A 17,489-nucleotide genomic window follows, 5' to 3' on the forward strand; every position below is an offset into this window, starting at 1 on the left:
CCATACTCTCCAGTCCATAGCAGTAGAGAGGCCAGCTGCTTCCAACATCACACCAACAGCAGCAAGTAGAGTAACTGTAAATCAGCCACAACCCTCTATGACCACGCCTCTACCCTTCAAGAATACTCAAGGTTATCATAACCAACAGGGATCAAGTAAAAATGGTTTTCAGTATCCAGACACATCCAATAACACTCCTCATAATGCTCATCATGACAGATCAGATATGAATGATGTTATCAGATATTTTGCTCGACGCGAACTGGTTACTACATGTATGACCCAATTCAACGATCAGCCGGAGAGTTACAGTGCTTGGCAACAATCCTTTCAAAACGCAGTAAAAGGACTTCATCTAACATGCAGCGAGGAAATGGATTTGCTGGTCAAGTGGCTTGGGAAAGAGTCAGGAGAACATGCAAAACGTATTCGAGCTGTCAACGCTAGCCAACCTCAAAGAGGACTTCAGATGATATGGGACAGACTGGACGCATGCTACGGAGCCCCTGAAGTAGTCGAAGAGGCACTTTTCCAACGCATCAGCAACTTCCCCAAAATCACCTACAAGGACTATGCAAAACTTCATGAGCTCAGTGACCTTCTTATGGAACTGCAGGCGGCCAAGACGGATGGAACTCTTCCCGGCCTTCACTACCTCGACACAGCCAGAGGAATAAGTCCTCTTGTCCAGAAGTTGCCCTCTAGTCTGCAAGAGAAATGGCTGTCTGTTGGGTCCAATTACAAAGAACACTTTCGAGTCTCATTCCCTCCTTTTGAAGTATTTGTGGACTTTATTTTCCATCAGGCTAAAATCAGAAATGACCCTAGTTTCAACATTACTGTTCAAGCTGACTTTGCAAAGACAGACAAGACCTTTAGAACAACCAAACCAAGAGAAATATCAGTCCACAAGATGGAAGTCTCTCCTACAGAACACAGTGCTGAAGCTGAGAACCCCGAACGTCTGTGCCCAATTCATAAAAAACCCCACCTTCTGAGGAAATGTCGAGCTTTCCGAGATAAACCCATAGAAGAAAGGAAAGAATTCCTCAGAGAACACAAGATATGCTTTAAATGTTGCACGTCTTCAAAACACATGGCTAGAGACTGCAAGTATACAGCCACATGCACTGAATGTGGGAGTGACAAACATAACTCTGCTCTCCATCCAGGACCAGCACCACAGACAGAGGAGCCATACCTCTCTTCAAAGCATGGCGGGGAGCCAACATTTTCAGAAGTTGCCAGCAGCTGCACTACAGTCTGTGTTGGTGATCAAAGTGACAGATCATGCTCTAAAATCTGTTTGGTTAGAATCTACCCCGTCAACCGTCAAGAAAAGGCAATAAAGGTCTACGCTATCATTGACGAACACAGCAACAGATCCTTAGCCCGGTCTGAGTTCTTCGACACCTTCAAAGTCCAAGGATCCCCCTCTCCATACTCTCTCCGAACCTGTTCGGGAGTAACAGAAACCATGGGGAGAAGAGCTACAGGTTACCAGATCGAATTCATGGACGGGAAAGTCAGTCTTCCTCTACCAAGTCTGGTTGAATGCAACGACATCCCTAACAACAGGTCAGAGATCCCAACTCCCAATGCTGCATCTAATCACCCCCACCTGAAGTCTATTGCTGAATTCATCCCAGAGCTCGAACAGAGAACACCCATTCTGCTTCTCCTAGGCCGAGACATTATCGCAGCTCACAAAGTTCGCAAACAGTTGAACGGCCCTCGAGATGCTCCTTATGCACAGAAACTCGACCTGGGGTGGGTGATAGTTGGTAATGTCTGCTTGGGAGGTGTGCACAAGCCAGACAGTGTAAATGCCTTCTATACCCAGGCAACAGAACGGAAACGCCCCTCCATCTTTCAACCATGCCCAAACATCCTGCAGGTGAAAGAGAGGTGCAGTCAGTTTCAGTACAAAGACTATCCTAAGACACAGACAACTGGGATTCTTACATGCAGTCGAGAAGCTGAAGAGTTGGGCTCCACGGTGTTTCAGCAGACAAGGGATGATGACAAAGTTGCTCCATCAATTGAGGACATTTCTTTCGTGAAAATCATGAGAGACAATTTAAAGAAAGATAAAAACAACAGCTGGGTAGCTCCGCTGCCTTTCAAGTCACTAAGGCGTCGTGTCCCCGATAACAAAGTACAGGCCTTAAATCGACTTTCATCACTGACGCGGAGTCTTGAAAGGAAGCCTGCATTAAAACATTTTCTCACCTTCATGGAAAATATGTTTCAGAAAAATAATGCAGAAGTAGCACCTCCTCTGAAGGGAGGCGAAGAGCGCTGGTATCTTCCAACCTTTGGTGTGTATCACCCGAAGAAGCCTGGAAACATTCGCATTGTGTTTGACTCAAGTGCTCAGCATAAAGGAGTGTCATTAAACAATGTCTTGTTGACTGGGCCCGACCTCAACAACAGCCTGCTTGGGGTACTTCTCAGGTTCCGCAAAGAAGCTGTAGCAGTAACAGCGGACATTGAACAGATGTTCTACTGCTTCCTCGTCAGGGAAGAGGACCGTAACTTCTTGAGGTTCCTGTGGTTCCGGGATAATGACCCATCCAAAGACATTATTGACTACCGCATGAGGGTCCACGTCTTCGGCCACAGCCCTTCCCCCGCAGTGGCTATCTACTGTCTCCGGAAGAGCACAGAGTTTGGAGACCCTGACGTCAAACAGTTCGTCAATCGGGACTTTTACGTGGACGACGGCTTGAAATCCTTCTCTTCTGTAGAAGCAGCAGTGAACCTACTCAAAAGAACGCAAGACACTCTCTCAGCATCAAACTTGCGATTGCATAAAATTGCCTCAAACAGGAGAGAAGTAATGGAGGCCTTCCCATCCCGAGATCACGCCAGCGACTTCAAAGATCTGGATCTTGGTGCTGATGATCTTCCAATGCAACGCAGTCTCGGCCTCAACTGGAATTTGATGTCCGACACCTTCATCTTCATGGTGGGCAATGAAGAGAAACCCTTCACCCGCCGAGGCATCCTGTCTACTGTTAATGGCATCTACGATCCTCTTGGATTTATCGCCCCAGTCACTATTCAAGGCAAATCCATCTTACGAGAGCTTACAAGAGATCACGGCGACTGGGACTCTCCCCTCCCACAAGACATGAAACAGACATGGGTCACATGGCGATCCTCTCTAGAAGATCTGGGAAGTCTCCAGGTACCTCGGACATATGCAGAACCTTCTCTGGCAGGAATGTTGCGACGAGAGCTATGTGTCTTTTGTGAAGCCTCTACAAAGGCAATCGCTGCTTTAGCCTATCTCAGGCTAACAGATACAGTGGGTACCATCCATGTAGGGTTTGCTATGGGAAAGGCTAAGTTGGCCCCCCTTAACGAACATACGGTGCCGAGGCTTGAGCTTTGCGCAGCTGTCCTTGCTGTAGAACTGGCAGAGCTCATCACTTCAGAAATCGACACACAACTGGATGAGACCATCTTTTACAGTGACAGTAAGGTAGTACTCGGTTACATCAAGAATGAGACCAGACGCTTCTACGTGTACGTCAGCAACCGAGTACTAAGGATAAGAAGGTCTTCTCGCCCTGAACAATGGCAACATGTGCCAACAGAACTCAACCCGGCAGATATCGCTACAAGGTCCGTTACAGCTGCACGTCTCGCAGATACCAGCTAGCTGTGTGGACCCCTATTTCTGAAAGAGCAATTGAAAAAACAGTCTGAAGAAGACAACTTTGAGCTAATTGACCCTTCATCGGATCCAGACATCCGTCCGCTAGTGTCAACAATGAGCACGACCATGACAAGCAGACTACTTGGATCTCAACGCTTCTCCAAGTTTTCAAGTTGGAAATCGTTGACCCATGCAGTCGGTCACCTTATCCATATTGCTCGCCGCTTCCAGAGGAACCCTGCAGCCAAAGACAATGTTTGCAAAGACTCCCATCTCCGTCACGCGGCGATCTCTACAAACGAACTCTCACAGTCTGAGCAAATCATCATCTGCACTGTTCAACGGGAGATCTACGCTGATGAGTACACCTGTCTGCAGAAGGAGGAAAGTATTTCTAAAGACAGCCCCCTCAAAGCCCTCGATCCTTTCATTGATAATGACGGTCTTCTGAGAGTTGGAGGTCGTATCAAAGAAGCTCAACTTCAGCAACAAGAGAAAACCCCCATCATTATTCCCGGCAGTCATCATGTAGCAATACTCTTGATCCGACACTATCATGAGAAAACTCAACATCAAGGGCGACTGTTCACCGAGGGTGCCATACGCAGTGGCGGATTCTGGATAGTTGGTGGAAAAAGACGGGTGAGCAGTGTGATTCATGCATGTGTAGTATGTCGTAAACTACGAGGCCCCCGTCAGACACAGAAGATGGCCGACCTTCCGGAAGTTCGCCTCTCTACTGAACCTCCATTCACAAATGTTGGCTTGGATGTGTTCGGACCGTGGGCTGTGTCTTCACGACGTACAAGAGGTGGCTTCGCTCAGAGTAAACGGTGGGCAGTGTTATTTACCTGCATGAGTGTTCGAGCTGTCCACATCGAGGTAATAGAATCTCTAGACACGTCAAGCTTCATCAACGCTCTTCGGCGTTTCCTTGCTGTTAGGGGCCCTGTGAAGCTCATTCGTTCAGACCGAGGAACTAACTTTGTCAGCGCGTGCAAAGAGCTGAAGATCTCCTCAAACATCATTAATGCTTCGGTTGAGAAGTATCTCTTGGATCAAGGATGTGAATGGAAGTTCAACGCTCCTCATGCCTCTCATATGGGTGGTTCATGGGAGAGGATGATTGGAGTAGCACGAAGGATTCTGGACTCCATGTTCCTCCAGCTAGGAGCTTCACGACTCACTCACGAAGCACTCACTACACTGATGGCAGAGGTTGCTGCAATCATTAATGCCAGACCTCTGATCCCAGTGTCTACTGACCCGGACGACCTCCTCATCCTTACTCCAGCAACCCTCCTCACCCAAAAAGTGAGTCTTCCTTCTGCCCCAGTCGGTGATTGGATCAAAGACCTTCACAAGTCCCAGTGGCGCCAAGTCCAACATCTTGCCCAAACTTTCTGGAATAGATGGAAGAGACAATACCTTGCATCACTTCAACCCCGGAGAAAGTGGACGGCCTCCACCCCAGACCTTCAGCTTGGGAGTATTGTCCTTCTCAAAGACAACCAGCTTGCAAGAAACGAGTGGCCTCTGGGCTTGATTACTCAAGTCTTTCCAAGCAAAGATGGTAAGGTGCGGCAAGTGGAGATCAAGGTCTACAAGAAAGATGGGACTAAACTCTTCCTGCGTCCCATTTCTGAGACAGTCCTCCTTCTTGCTCCTGATAAGGAACAATAAGAGCTGTATGGACATTTAGGTGGTGACATTTTAAAATGCCAGGCGGGGAGTGTTCTGCCCCAGTTATTAATATTACTCTATTTAGTGTATGTTTATTGCTAAGTCATTTCAATTGGTTCTGCTAAGTGAGCTGTACCTATAAGAAACGCGTAGGTAGGTCACGTGTTTAGACTCCGGAAACATTTCAAACTGGTGTGCACAACTCCACTTCACTCCTCGTGTTTCTCAGCAAACAACTATTACACCTTATGCTGTTCGTGGCATCGTTGGTATGTACCTATCTTTAATGTTTATAGTACACAATGAATCATACTTAGCTGTGAAATGTGTGTGTTTAACGATGTTAGACGATATCTGATTTCATCACTTGTTCACGTCAGCTAACTTTCATTTGTTGTCATCTGCCTCCATCTAGTGGACGTTTGTTGTACTGTTACTTAAGACAATTTACCGGTAAACAGCAGAATGCTCATTTGTCACTTGTATTTAATAATTATAACCATACATACAGTAAAGTGTGACAAAGTTAAACTTGGATTTAATTCAAATGGAATACTTGATAGTCTGTGGTCTGTGATATGACATTATTAAGTTCATTTAATTCAGGCATTTACATGTACAATGTTTGTGTCCTACAGTTTCACCCTTTCAATTGTCAATAAACCTGGCCTCCATCAGTCAACCTGGTGTTCAGAGTTTTGATGAGCGGAAGGTGTTGAACTTACTGCCTTCGTGTACAAGTGTGCTTAAGGAAGGCAGGATAGGTTCCATGGTGTAATGGTTAGCACTCTGGACTTTGAATCCAGTGATCCAAGTTCAAGTCTTGGTGGAACCATCTTGTAATATTAGTGTTTAGTATGACCTCTCTTTGATCAGTACATTCACGATTAATGCAAATAATCTAAATTTAAGTGAAAAATACTTTCTTGTGACTTCTCTTTGAATGGTTTTTGATGTGAGGTAGTCTGATTTTGGATTCAAAGTACAATATTATAGTGCAGGTTCAAATTGTACTCTTATATGTTTATGAGTCATGGTTTCATTCCTAACTATTTCCCTCGTACACACTGTTGTCTTTACATTTATGACTTTAGACTTGATTTTAACAACGTTTTCAAACAACAACCACTCAAGCGATCAGTAGCAGTGGTACCTAAATGTATGACCACAGTTTGTTCTAGGACTGAGCTGGTAACCCTTAGTTCATCTAGGTATGAACATGTCAGTGAAACCAAATATGTGTTAAAAGTGCATTAAATTACCTTATTTTTCAGAGTATAAGTCGCTCCGGAGTATAAGTCGCACCTACCTAAAATGCAAAATAAAGAAGGAAAAAAACATGTATAAATCGCACTGGAGTATAAGTCCCATTTTTGGGGAAATTTATTTGATAAAAGCCGACCCCAAGAATAGACATTTGAAAGGTAATTTAAAATAAGTAAAGAATAGTGAACAACAGGCTGAATAAGTGTACGTTATATGAGGCATAAATAACCAACTGAGAAGGTGCCTGGTATGTTAACGTAACATATTATGGTAAGAGTCATTGAAATAACTATAACATATAGAACATGCTATACCTTTACCAAACAATCTGTCACTCCTAATCAATAAATCCCATGAAGTCTTATACGTCTAGTCTCTTACATGAATGAGGTACATAATATTGTTTGATATTTTATGGTAATGTGTTAATAATTTCACACACAAGTCGCTCCTGAGTATAAGTCGCACTATGAAAAAAACTGCGACTTATAGTCCGAAAATTACGGTATGTGTGTGCGAGGGTAAAAGAAATGAGTAAAAAACAGGACTTAAATACATAAAAGTTAGTCCTGGAAATGAACCAAGAATCTCTCACACCCTCAGCAAGAATTGTAGACCAACAAACCCTGCAAGAAGTTTTTTTCATAAAATGTCACTAAAAATGAGAGATTTTAATAGGGGACACAACCAAAAACTTGGTTACCTAATTGCACTTTTAACACATATTTAGATTCACTGACATTTTCACTTTACAAAATAGTTTCTTAATTTACAAGCTTCGTTTAATCGAGGACTGATCTTGTAAAGCATTATTTCATTCATACATGAAAATGATAGCGAATTAAAATGTTGGATGACATTGTAACACAATTTCAGATCGTGTCACCTTTTAAAAACTCTAATTTTATGAGATTTGTCGGGTAGTCATGTTCAAGTCTTGGTGGAACCAACTCACAGTAATTTAAGTGACACATTATTCAGTAATACTGCTGTAATTAATTTGATACATTTTATGGATCACTTGAGTGTGTGATATCTGAAAAAAATGGTCAAAATCCATCCTAAAGTCACAAATGTACAGACAACTAAGTATATAAAGGAACATTTTTGTGACTAAAAACAAGACTTGTAAACAAATAAAGAGCACAGTTTTGAAAAATGACTACAACATGGTACTTTTAGACAGAATTAAGATGCACACATTTTTTCTTGCAAAGAACTTTCAAATGGAAATGATACTGAACAAAAGATAGCTCCACCAAGACTTGACCTTGGATCACTGGATTCAGAGTCCAGAGTGCTAACCATTACACCATGGAACCTGTAACTGTACATGTAAAACAATGTGATCCTACAGTACACAGTACTTGATTGGATTTGATAGATTATTATTGATCCATTGAGTGTGTGCCGTCAAAATACAAGTTTAAAATCAAGTTAAGAGTCAAACATGGATGTGTGTACAAGGTATAAAGTAGTGACTGAAAACAGGACATGAAGACTTCGTCGTTTGTCCAGGATTTCAACACAGGGCGTCTTTCACCCTGCGTGAGAATCCTATGACGAGAACAAAAAGCCTTTCCAAAAAAACTCATGTAATGAGATTTTAATTGGGGATTGAATTTAAATCTTGGTTACCTTAATGCACTTTTAACACATATTTAGTTTCACTGACATTTTCATACAAAGATGAACTAAGGGTTACCAGCTCAGTCCTAGAACAAACTGTGGTCATACATTTAGGTACCACTGTTACTGATCCCTTGAGTGGTTGTTGTTTGAAAACATTCCTAAAATCAAGTCTAAAGTCAAAAATGTAACGACAACTGTGTGTATGAGGAAGAAAGTTATGATTAAAACATGAGGACTTGTACGGGAATTGAACCCGGGACCTCTCACACCCGAAGCGAGAATCATACGACTAGACCAACAAGCCCTGCATTCAAGGAAACCCAACTAATCTCATGAAATGTGAAATCAGGGGACAAAATCGGAAATTTTGTGGTAAACTTTTAACCAAAATTTAATTTACTACCATTTTCATGAAAAACTGTCAAACTAAATCGGTTATAGCCAATCAAGTACTCTTTACTGTAGGATCAGTTAAATTGTAACAGGTTCCATGGTGTAATGGTTAGCACTCTGGACTTTGAATCCAATGATCCAATTTCAAGTCTTGGTGGGACCATCTTGAATCTAAATTTTAGTGAAGAATTCTTGTGACTTCTCTTTGAATGGTTTTTGATGTGAAATAATCTGATTTTGGATTGAAAGTACAATATTATAGTGCAGGTTCAAATTGTACTCTTATATGTTTATGAGTCATGGTTTCATTCCTAACTTTTTCCCTCGTACACACAGTTGTCTTTACATTTGTTACTTTAGGATGGATTTTGACCATTTTTTGAGACCTCGCACATTTAAGGGATCCAGAAAAATCTATCAAACTAAAAACAGTTGTATTATTAAAGAACTTGTCACTTGAACAGTGCAAGTTGGTTCCACCAAGACTTGAACTTGGATCACTGGATTCAAAGTCCAGAGTGCTAACCATTACACCATGGAACCTGTATATTACACTGAGTTATCCTGCACTAAAGAGTACTTGATTGGATATAACAGATTTTGTATGACATTTTTTCATGAAAATGCTAGTAAATTAAAACGTTGGTTAAAAGTTTACCACATTTCAGATCGTGTCCCCTAATTTCACTTTTCATAAAATTAGTTGGGCAGATATATACGCAGGGCTTGTTGGTCTAGTTGTATGATTCTCGCATCGGGTGCCTGAGGTCCTGGGTTCAATTCCCGGACAAGTCCTCATTTTTATGAGTACTAACCAAAACTGTATTCCTCATACACACAGCTGTTTTACATTCGTGACTTTAGACTTGATTTTAACAATTTTTTCAAACATCACACACTCAAGGGATCAATAACAGTGGTACCTAAATTTTTAACCACAGTTTGTTCTAGGACTGAGCTGGTAACTCTTAGTTCATCTATGAATGAAAACATCAGTCAAAATAAATAAATGTTAAAAGTGTAAAAAGGTAACCGAGTTTTAAATTCAGTCCCCTTCTGAAGTCTCAAATTTCATGACTTTTGTTAGGACATGTTGATGCAGGGCAAGTAGGCGATGTCTTTTGAGTTTCCCTTCTGGTGTGAGAGGCCTCGACAAGCTCTTGAATTTTGACTCCTGTTTTTAGTCATTACTTTTTCCCTCGTATACTTCTGTTATATGGTGATGGTTTCGAATAAGTTACCACTTAAATTTCTGCAAGTCGGTTCCACCAAGACTTAAACCTGGATCACTGGATCCAAAGCCCAGAGTGCTAAGCATTACACCATGGAACCTGTATATACACGAGTAAAATAAAGTGATCAAACAGTGAACAGTATTGATGAAATTGTATAGATTTTCATTGACACCTTAAATGTAAGTTGTCAGGAAAATGGAGGGAAACGTTTAAATCAAGTCTAAATTTAAAAAAAAAAGACAAGACTTGTGACTGTGTACAAGGGGAAAAGTTTTGACAGAAAACAGGAATTAAAATTCAAACACAAGGACTTGTCCAAGACCAACAAACCCTGCAACATGATTTCCCGACAAATCTCAAAAAATTAGAGTTTTTAAAAGGTGACACCATCTCAAATTGTGTTACAATGTCATCCAACATTTTCATCTGCTCTCATTTTCATGCACAAATGAAATAATGGTTTACAAAATCAGTCCTCGAACAAAGCTTGTAAATTAAGAAACTATTTTGTAGAGTGAAATTGTCAGTGAATCTAAATATGTGTTAAAAGTGCAATTAGGTAACCAAGTTTTAGGTTGTGTCCCCTATTGTAGTGACATTTTTTGATAAAGAATTCTAGCTGGGTTTGTTGCTCTACAATTCTTGCTGAGGGTGTGAGAAATTCCTCGTTCGATTACCGGACCAACTCTTATGTATTTAAGTCCTGTTTTCTGTGATTAATTTTGCCCTCGCACACACATACTATATTTTTCGGACTATAAATCACAGTCTTTTTCATAGTTTGGCCGGGGGTGCGACTTATACTCAGGAGCGACTTATGTGTGAAATTATTAACACATTACCGTAAAACATCAAATAATATTATGTAGCTCATTCACGTAAGAGACTAGACGTATAAGATTTCATGGGATTTATCAATTAGGAGTGACAGATAGTTTGGTAAAGGTATAGCATGTTCTATATGTTATAGTTATTTGAATGACTCTTACCATAATATGTTACGTTAACATACCAGGCACCTTCTCAGTTGGTTATTTATGTGTCATATAACGTACACTTATTCAGCCTGTTGTTCACTACTCTTTATTTATTTTAAATTGCCTTTCAAATGTCTATTCTTGGTGTTGGGGTTCTTTTAAATACATTTCCCCAAAAAATGCGACTTATACTTTAATGCGACTTATACATGTTTTTTTCCTTCTTTATTTTGCATTTTCGGTGGGTGCGACTTATATTCCAGAGCGACTTATACACCAAACAATACGGTACCTTAATGTGCTTTTAACACATATTTGGTTTCACTAACATGTTCAGTGCTAACCATTACACCATGGAACCTGTATATTATACTGAGTTATCCTACAGTAAAGAGTACTTGATTGGATTAAACAGATTTTGTTTGACCTTTTTTTAATGAAATTGTTGATTAAAAGTTTACCACAAAATTTCAGATCGTGTCCCCTAATTTTACATTTGGGTGCAAGAGCCCTCATGTTTATGAGTACTAACCAAAACTGTATTCCTCGTACACACAGTTGTCTTACATTCGTGACTTTAGACTTGATTTGAACCATTTTTTCAAACATCACACACTCAAGGGATCAGTAACAGTGGTACCTAAATGTATGACCACAGTTTGTTCTAGGACTGAGCTGGTAACCCTTAGTTCATCTATGTATGAAAATGTCAGTGAAACTAAATATGGGTTAAAAGTGCAATAAGGAAACCGAGATTTTTAATTTTAGTCCCCTTTTTATGTCTCAGATTTCATGAGTTTTGTTGGGAAATGTTGATGCAGGGCAAGTAGAAGATGTCTTTTAAGTCTCCCTTCGGGTGTGAAAGGCCTTTACAAGCTGTTAAATTTGAAGTACTGTTTTTAGTCATTACTTTTTCCCTCATATACTTTTCTTATATAGTGATAATACTGAAAAATTTACCACTTAAATTATTGCATGTTGGTTCCACCAAGACTTAAACTTGGATCACTGGATTCAAAGTCCAGAGTGCTAACCATTACACCATGGAACCTGTACATAACCAAGTAAAATAAAGTGATCCAACAGAAAACAGTATTGATGAAACTTATTTCTAGATTTTCATTGACACCTTGAGTGTAAGTTGTCGGGAAAATGGAGGGAAACGTTTTAAATCAAGTCCAAAGCAAAAAAAAACCAATACTTGTGACTGTGTGTACAAGGGGAAAAGTCATGACTGAAAACAGGAATCAGAATTTTAACACGGGGACTTGTCCGAGACCAACAAACCCTCCAACAGGATTACCCAACATATCTCATAAAATGTGAGATGTTAATAGGGGACACAATCTGAAATTGTATTACACTTTAAACTAAAATTTTAATTCACCACCATCTTAATGCAAAATGAAATAATGGTTTACAAGATCAGTCCTAGGACAAATAGAGCTTGGAAATTAAGAAAAAACTGTATTTGATTTTGTAGATTTTCATTGATCCCTTGATTATGTGCCCTCTGGAAAAGTGAAATAAAAGATTAAAACCAAGTCTAAAGTCACAAATGTAACAACAAGTGTGTGGACGAAGGGACGGATCCATGATTGAAAACAGGACTTATGAACATATAGGGGACACAATCTGAAACTGGGTTCAAACTTACTTTTAACCCAGTTTTGGATTCACTGCCTTTTTCATGCATGAATTAATCAAAATGAATTAAAAATGTTTGTTAAAAGTCTGACATTTGCATGCATAAACTGATGAGAGAGGCAATGCTGAACACTAATCACTGTAATGTTTCACGATGGTTCCACCAAGACTTGAACTTGGATCACTGGATTCAAAGTCCAGAGTGCTAACCATTACACCATGAAACCTGTAAATGTACATGTAAAACAATGTGATCCTACAGTACACAGTACTTGATTGGATTTGATAGATTGTCATTGATCCCTTGAGTGTGTGCCGTCAAAATCCAAGTTTGAAATCAAGTTAAGAGTCAAAAATGGATGTGTGTACAAGGTATAAATTAGTGACTGAAAACAGGACATAAAGACTTTGGCCTTTGTCCAGGATTTCAACACAGGGCGTCTCTCACCCTGCGTGAGAATCGTATGACGAGAACAAAAAGCCTTTCCAAAAAAACTCATGCAATGTGAGATTTTAATAGGGGACTGAATTTAAATCTTGGTTACCTTGATGCACTTTTAACACATATTTAGTTTCAGTGACATTTTCATACACAGATGAACTAAGGGTTACCAGCTCAGTCCTAGAACAAACTGTGGTCATACATTTAGGTACCACTGTTACTGATCCCTTGAGTGGTTGTTGTTTGAAAACATTGCTAAAGTCAAAAATGTAACGACAACTGTGTGTATGAGGAAGAAAGTTATGATTAAAAACATAAGGGCTAGTCTTGGAATTGAACCCGGTACCTCTTGCACTCGAAGCGATAATCATACGACTAGACCAACAAGCCCTGCATTCAAATGAACCCAACTAATCTCATGAAATGTGAAATCAGGGGACAAAATCTGAAATTTTGTGGTAAACTTTTAACCAAAATTTAATTTATTACCATTTTCATGAAAAACTGTCAAACTAAATCTGTTATAGCCAATCAAGTACTGTTTCATGCAGGTTAATTCAGCTTAATGTACAGGTTCCATGGTGTAATGATTAGCACTCTGGACTTTGAATCCAGTGATCCAAGTTCAAGTCTTGGTGGAACCATCTTGTTATATTAGTGTTTAGTATGACCTCTCTTTGATCAGTGCATACATGAAAAATGCTAATAATCTAAATTTAAGTGAAAAATACTTTCTTGGGACCTCTCTTTGAATTGTTTTTGATGTGAAGTAATCTGATTTTGGATTCAAAGTACAATCTTAAAGTGCAGTTTCAAATTGCATGCTTATATGTTTATGAGTCATGGTTTCATTCCTAACTTTTTGCCTCGTACACACTGTTGTTACATTTGTTACTTTAGACAATTTTATGAGACCTCACACATTTAAGGGATCCAGATAAACCTATCAAACTACATATTGTTGTATTATTGAACAATTTGCCACTTGAATAGTGCAAAGTGGTTCCACCAAGACTTGAAATTGGATCACTGGATTCAAAATCCAGAGTGCTAACCATTACACCATGGAACCTGTAAATTTACCTGAGTTATCCTACTGTAAAGAGTACTTGATTGGATATAAAAGATTTTGTTTGACATTTTTTTAATGAAAACGTTGATTAAAAATTTACCACAAAATTTCAGATCGCGTTCCCTAATTTTACATTTAGGTGCAAGAGCCCTCATGTTTATGAGTCCTAACCAAAGCTTTATTCCTTGTACACATAGCTGTTTTACATTCCTGACTTCAGACTTGATTTTAGCAAATTTTTTCTATTACACACACTCAAGGGATCAAATACAGTGGTACCTAAATTTATGACCACAGTTTGTTCTAGGACTGAGCTGGTAACCCTTAGTTCATCTATGTATGAAAATGTCAGTGAATCTAAATATGTGTTAAAAGTGCAATAGGGAAACCGAGATTTTTAATTTTGGCCCCTTTTTATGTCTCAGATTTCATGAGTTTTGATGGGAAATGTTGAAGCAGGGCAAGTAAGCAATGTCGTTTGAGTTTACCTTCTGGTGTGAGAAGCCTCGACAAGCTCTTAAATTTTAAGTCCTGTTTTTAGTCATTCCTTTTTCCCTCGTATGCTTTTGTTATATAGTGATAGTACCAATTAATTTACCACTTAAGACTGCAAGTTGGTTCCACCAAGACTTGGACTTGAATCACTGGATTCTAAGTCCAGAGTGCTAATCATTACACCATGGAACCTATGTATATACAAATGTAAAATACAGTGATCCAACAGTACACAGTATTGATGAAATGTATTACGAGATTTTCATTGACACCTTGAGTGTAAGTTGTCAGGAAAATGGAGGGAAACGTTTAAATCAAGTCTAAAGTTTAAAAAAAAGACAAGACTTGCGACTGTGTGTACGAGGGGAAAAGTCATGACTGAAAACAGGAATCACAATTTTAACACAAAGACTTGTCCAAGACCAACAAACCCTGCAACAGGATTACCCAACAGATCTCATAAAATGTGAGATGTTAATAGGGCTGCGATGAGGTGGCGACTTGTCCAGGGTGTACCCCGCCTTCCGCCCGATTGTAGCTGAGATGGGCGCCAGCGACCCCAAAAAAGGGAATAGGCGGTAGAAAATGGATGGATGTTAATAGGGGACACAATCTGAAATTGTGTTACACTTTAAACTAAAACTTAAATTCACTACCATCTTCATGCACAAATGAAATAATGGCTTACAAGATCAGTCCTAGAACAAATAGAGCTTGGAAATTAAGAAACAACTGTATTTGAATTTGTAGATTTTCATTGATCCCTTGATTATGTGCCCTCTGGAAAAGTGAAATAAAAGTTTAAAACCAAGTCACAAATGTAACAACAAATTTGTATGAGGGACGGATCTATGATTGAAAACAGGATTTATGAATCTGAAACTGGGTTCAAAATTTGCACTTTCAACCCAGTTTTGGATTCACTGCCTTTTTCATGCATGAATTAATCAAAAGGAATTAAAAATGTTGGTTAAAAGTCAGACATTTGCATGCATACATTGATGAGAGAGACACAATTCTGAACATTAACCACTCTAATGTTTCAAGTTGGTTCCACCAAGACTTGAACTTGGATCACTGGATTCAGAGTCCAGAGTGCTAACCATTACACCATGGAACCTGCAAAAGTACATGTAAAACAATGTGATCCTACAGTACACAGTACTTGATTGGATTTGATAGATTGTCATTGATCCCTTGAGTGTGTGCCCTCAAAATCTAAGTTTGAAATCAAGTTAAGAGTCAAAAATGGATGTGTACAAGGTATAAAGTAGTGACTGAAAACAGGACATGAAGACTTCATCGTTTGTCCAGAATTTCAACACAGGGAGTCTCTCACCCTGCGTGAGAATCCTATGACGAGAACAAAAAGCCTTTCCAAAAAAATTCTTGCAATGTGAGATTTTAATAGGGGACTGAATTTAAATCTTGGTTACCTTAATGCACTTTTAACACATATTTAGTTTCACTGACATTTTCATACATAGATGAACTAAGGGTTACCAGCTCAGTCCTAGAACAAACTGTGGTCATACATTTAGGTACCACTGTTACTGATCACTTGAGTGGTTGTTGTTTGAAAACATTGCTAAAGTCAAAAATGTAACGACAACTGTGTGTATGAGGTAGAAAATTAAGATTAAAAACGTGAGGGCTTGTCCGGGAATTGAACCCGAGACCTCTCGCACCCGAAGCGAGAATCATACGACTAGACCAACAAGCCCTGCATTCAGCTTTCCCCTATTCATCTCAAGAAACGTGAAATATAGGGACGAAATCTGAAATTTTGTGGCAAATTTTTAACCAAAATTTTATTTTTCTTCCATTTTCATGAAAAACTGTCCAACTAAATCCGTTATATCCAATCAAGTACTCTTTACCGTAGGTTAATTCAGCTTTATGTATAGGTTCCATGGTGTAATGGTTAGCAGTCTGGATTTTGAATCCAGTGATCCAAGTTCAAGTCTTGGTGGAACCATCTTGTAATATTAGTGTTTAGTATGACCTCTCTTTGATCAGTGCATGCATGAAAAATGCAAATAATCTAAATTTAAAGGAAAAATACTTTCTTGTGACTTCTCTTCGAATGGTTTTCGATGTGAAGTAATCTGATTTTGGATTCAAAGTACAATCTTATAGTGCAGGTTCAAATTGTACTCTTATATTTTTATGAGTCATGGTTTCATTCCTAACTTTTTCCCTCGTACACACAGTTGTTGTTACATTTGACACTTTAGACTTCATTTTGTACATTTTTTGAGACCTCACACATTTAAGGGATCCTGAAGAATCCATCAAACTAAATACAGTTGTATTATAGAACAACTTGCCACTTGAATAGTGCAAGTTGGTTCCACCAAGCCCTGAACTTGGATCACTGGATTCAAAGTCCACCATGGAACCTGTATATTACCCCGAATTATCCTACAGTAAAGAGTACTTGATTAGATATAACAGATTTTGTATGACATTTTTTCATGAAAATGGTAGTAAATTAAAATGTTGGTTAAAAGCTTACCACAACATTTTAGATCGTGTCCCCTAAATTCACATTTCATGAGATTAGTTGGGCAAATATGCATGCAGGGCTTGTTGGTCTAGTCGTATGATTCTCGCTTCGGGTTTCAAGAGATCATCACTTCATTTCCCGGACAAGGGTTTATGTTTATAAGTCCTTCAATCATCACTTCTTTCCTCATTTGTACAGTTGACCTCAGTCCTAGAACAAATAGAGCTTGTAAGTTAAGACACAACTGTATTCAATTTCAGACCATTTTAATTGATGTCTTGAGTGTGTGATGTATGGAATATTGGTGAAAAGTTCCATATCACAAATATGAAGACAGGGGAAGAATGTGTGACTGACAACAAGAATTATAAACAGAAGTACTTGTCTAAGTTCAACGAACCCTTCCAACATGTTTGCCCAACAAATCTCAGGAAATGTGAAACTTTAATAGGGGACACAATTTAAAACATT

The 17,489-nt window shown here is 39.3% G+C and overlaps 11 non-coding genes across 11 annotated transcripts; 4 read left to right on the forward strand and 7 right to left on the reverse strand.

Annotated features, from left to right (window-relative positions):
• The first annotated feature begins 6,113 nt into the window (after positions 1-6,113).
• Positions 6,114-6,185, forward strand: trnaq-uug (transfer RNA glutamine (anticodon UUG)). The gene has a single exon. It is a non-coding gene; the product is annotated as a tRNA-Gln (tRNA).
• Positions 6,186-7,866: 1,681 nt separating this feature from the next.
• Positions 7,867-7,938, reverse strand: trnaq-cug (transfer RNA glutamine (anticodon CUG)). The gene has a single exon. It is a non-coding gene; the product is annotated as a tRNA-Gln (tRNA).
• A 794-nt stretch (positions 7,939-8,732) lies between these two features.
• Positions 8,733-8,804, forward strand: trnaq-uug (transfer RNA glutamine (anticodon UUG)). The gene has a single exon. It is a non-coding gene; the product is annotated as a tRNA-Gln (tRNA).
• Positions 8,805-9,112: 308 nt separating this feature from the next.
• trnaq-uug (transfer RNA glutamine (anticodon UUG)) lies at positions 9,113-9,184 on the reverse strand. Its single transcript has one exon. It is a non-coding gene; the product is annotated as a tRNA-Gln (tRNA).
• Positions 9,185-11,832: 2,648 nt separating this feature from the next.
• Positions 11,833-11,904, reverse strand: trnaq-uug (transfer RNA glutamine (anticodon UUG)). The gene has a single exon. It is a non-coding gene; the product is annotated as a tRNA-Gln (tRNA).
• Positions 11,905-12,655: 751 nt separating this feature from the next.
• trnaq-uug (transfer RNA glutamine (anticodon UUG)) lies at positions 12,656-12,727 on the reverse strand. Its single transcript has one exon. It is a non-coding gene; the product is annotated as a tRNA-Gln (tRNA).
• Positions 12,728-13,514: 787 nt separating this feature from the next.
• Positions 13,515-13,586, forward strand: trnaq-uug (transfer RNA glutamine (anticodon UUG)). Its single transcript has one exon. It is a non-coding gene; the product is annotated as a tRNA-Gln (tRNA).
• A 356-nt stretch (positions 13,587-13,942) lies between these two features.
• On the reverse strand, positions 13,943-14,014 carry trnaq-uug (transfer RNA glutamine (anticodon UUG)). The gene has a single exon. It is a non-coding gene; the product is annotated as a tRNA-Gln (tRNA).
• A 1,543-nt stretch (positions 14,015-15,557) lies between these two features.
• Positions 15,558-15,629, reverse strand: trnaq-cug (transfer RNA glutamine (anticodon CUG)). Its single transcript has one exon. It is a non-coding gene; the product is annotated as a tRNA-Gln (tRNA).
• Positions 15,630-16,160: 531 nt separating this feature from the next.
• On the reverse strand, positions 16,161-16,232 carry trnap-cgg (transfer RNA proline (anticodon CGG)). Its single transcript has one exon. It is a non-coding gene; the product is annotated as a tRNA-Pro (tRNA).
• A 183-nt stretch (positions 16,233-16,415) lies between these two features.
• trnaq-uug (transfer RNA glutamine (anticodon UUG)) lies at positions 16,416-16,487 on the forward strand. The gene has a single exon. It is a non-coding gene; the product is annotated as a tRNA-Gln (tRNA).
• The last annotated feature ends 1,002 nt before the right edge of the window (positions 16,488-17,489 follow it).

Source organism: Nerophis ophidion, linkage group LG11 (genome assembly GCF_033978795.1).
Source record: "Nerophis ophidion isolate RoL-2023_Sa linkage group LG11, RoL_Noph_v1.0, whole genome shotgun sequence".
In the NCBI taxonomy this organism is placed as follows: Eukaryota; Metazoa; Chordata; class Actinopteri; order Syngnathiformes; family Syngnathidae; genus Nerophis; species Nerophis ophidion.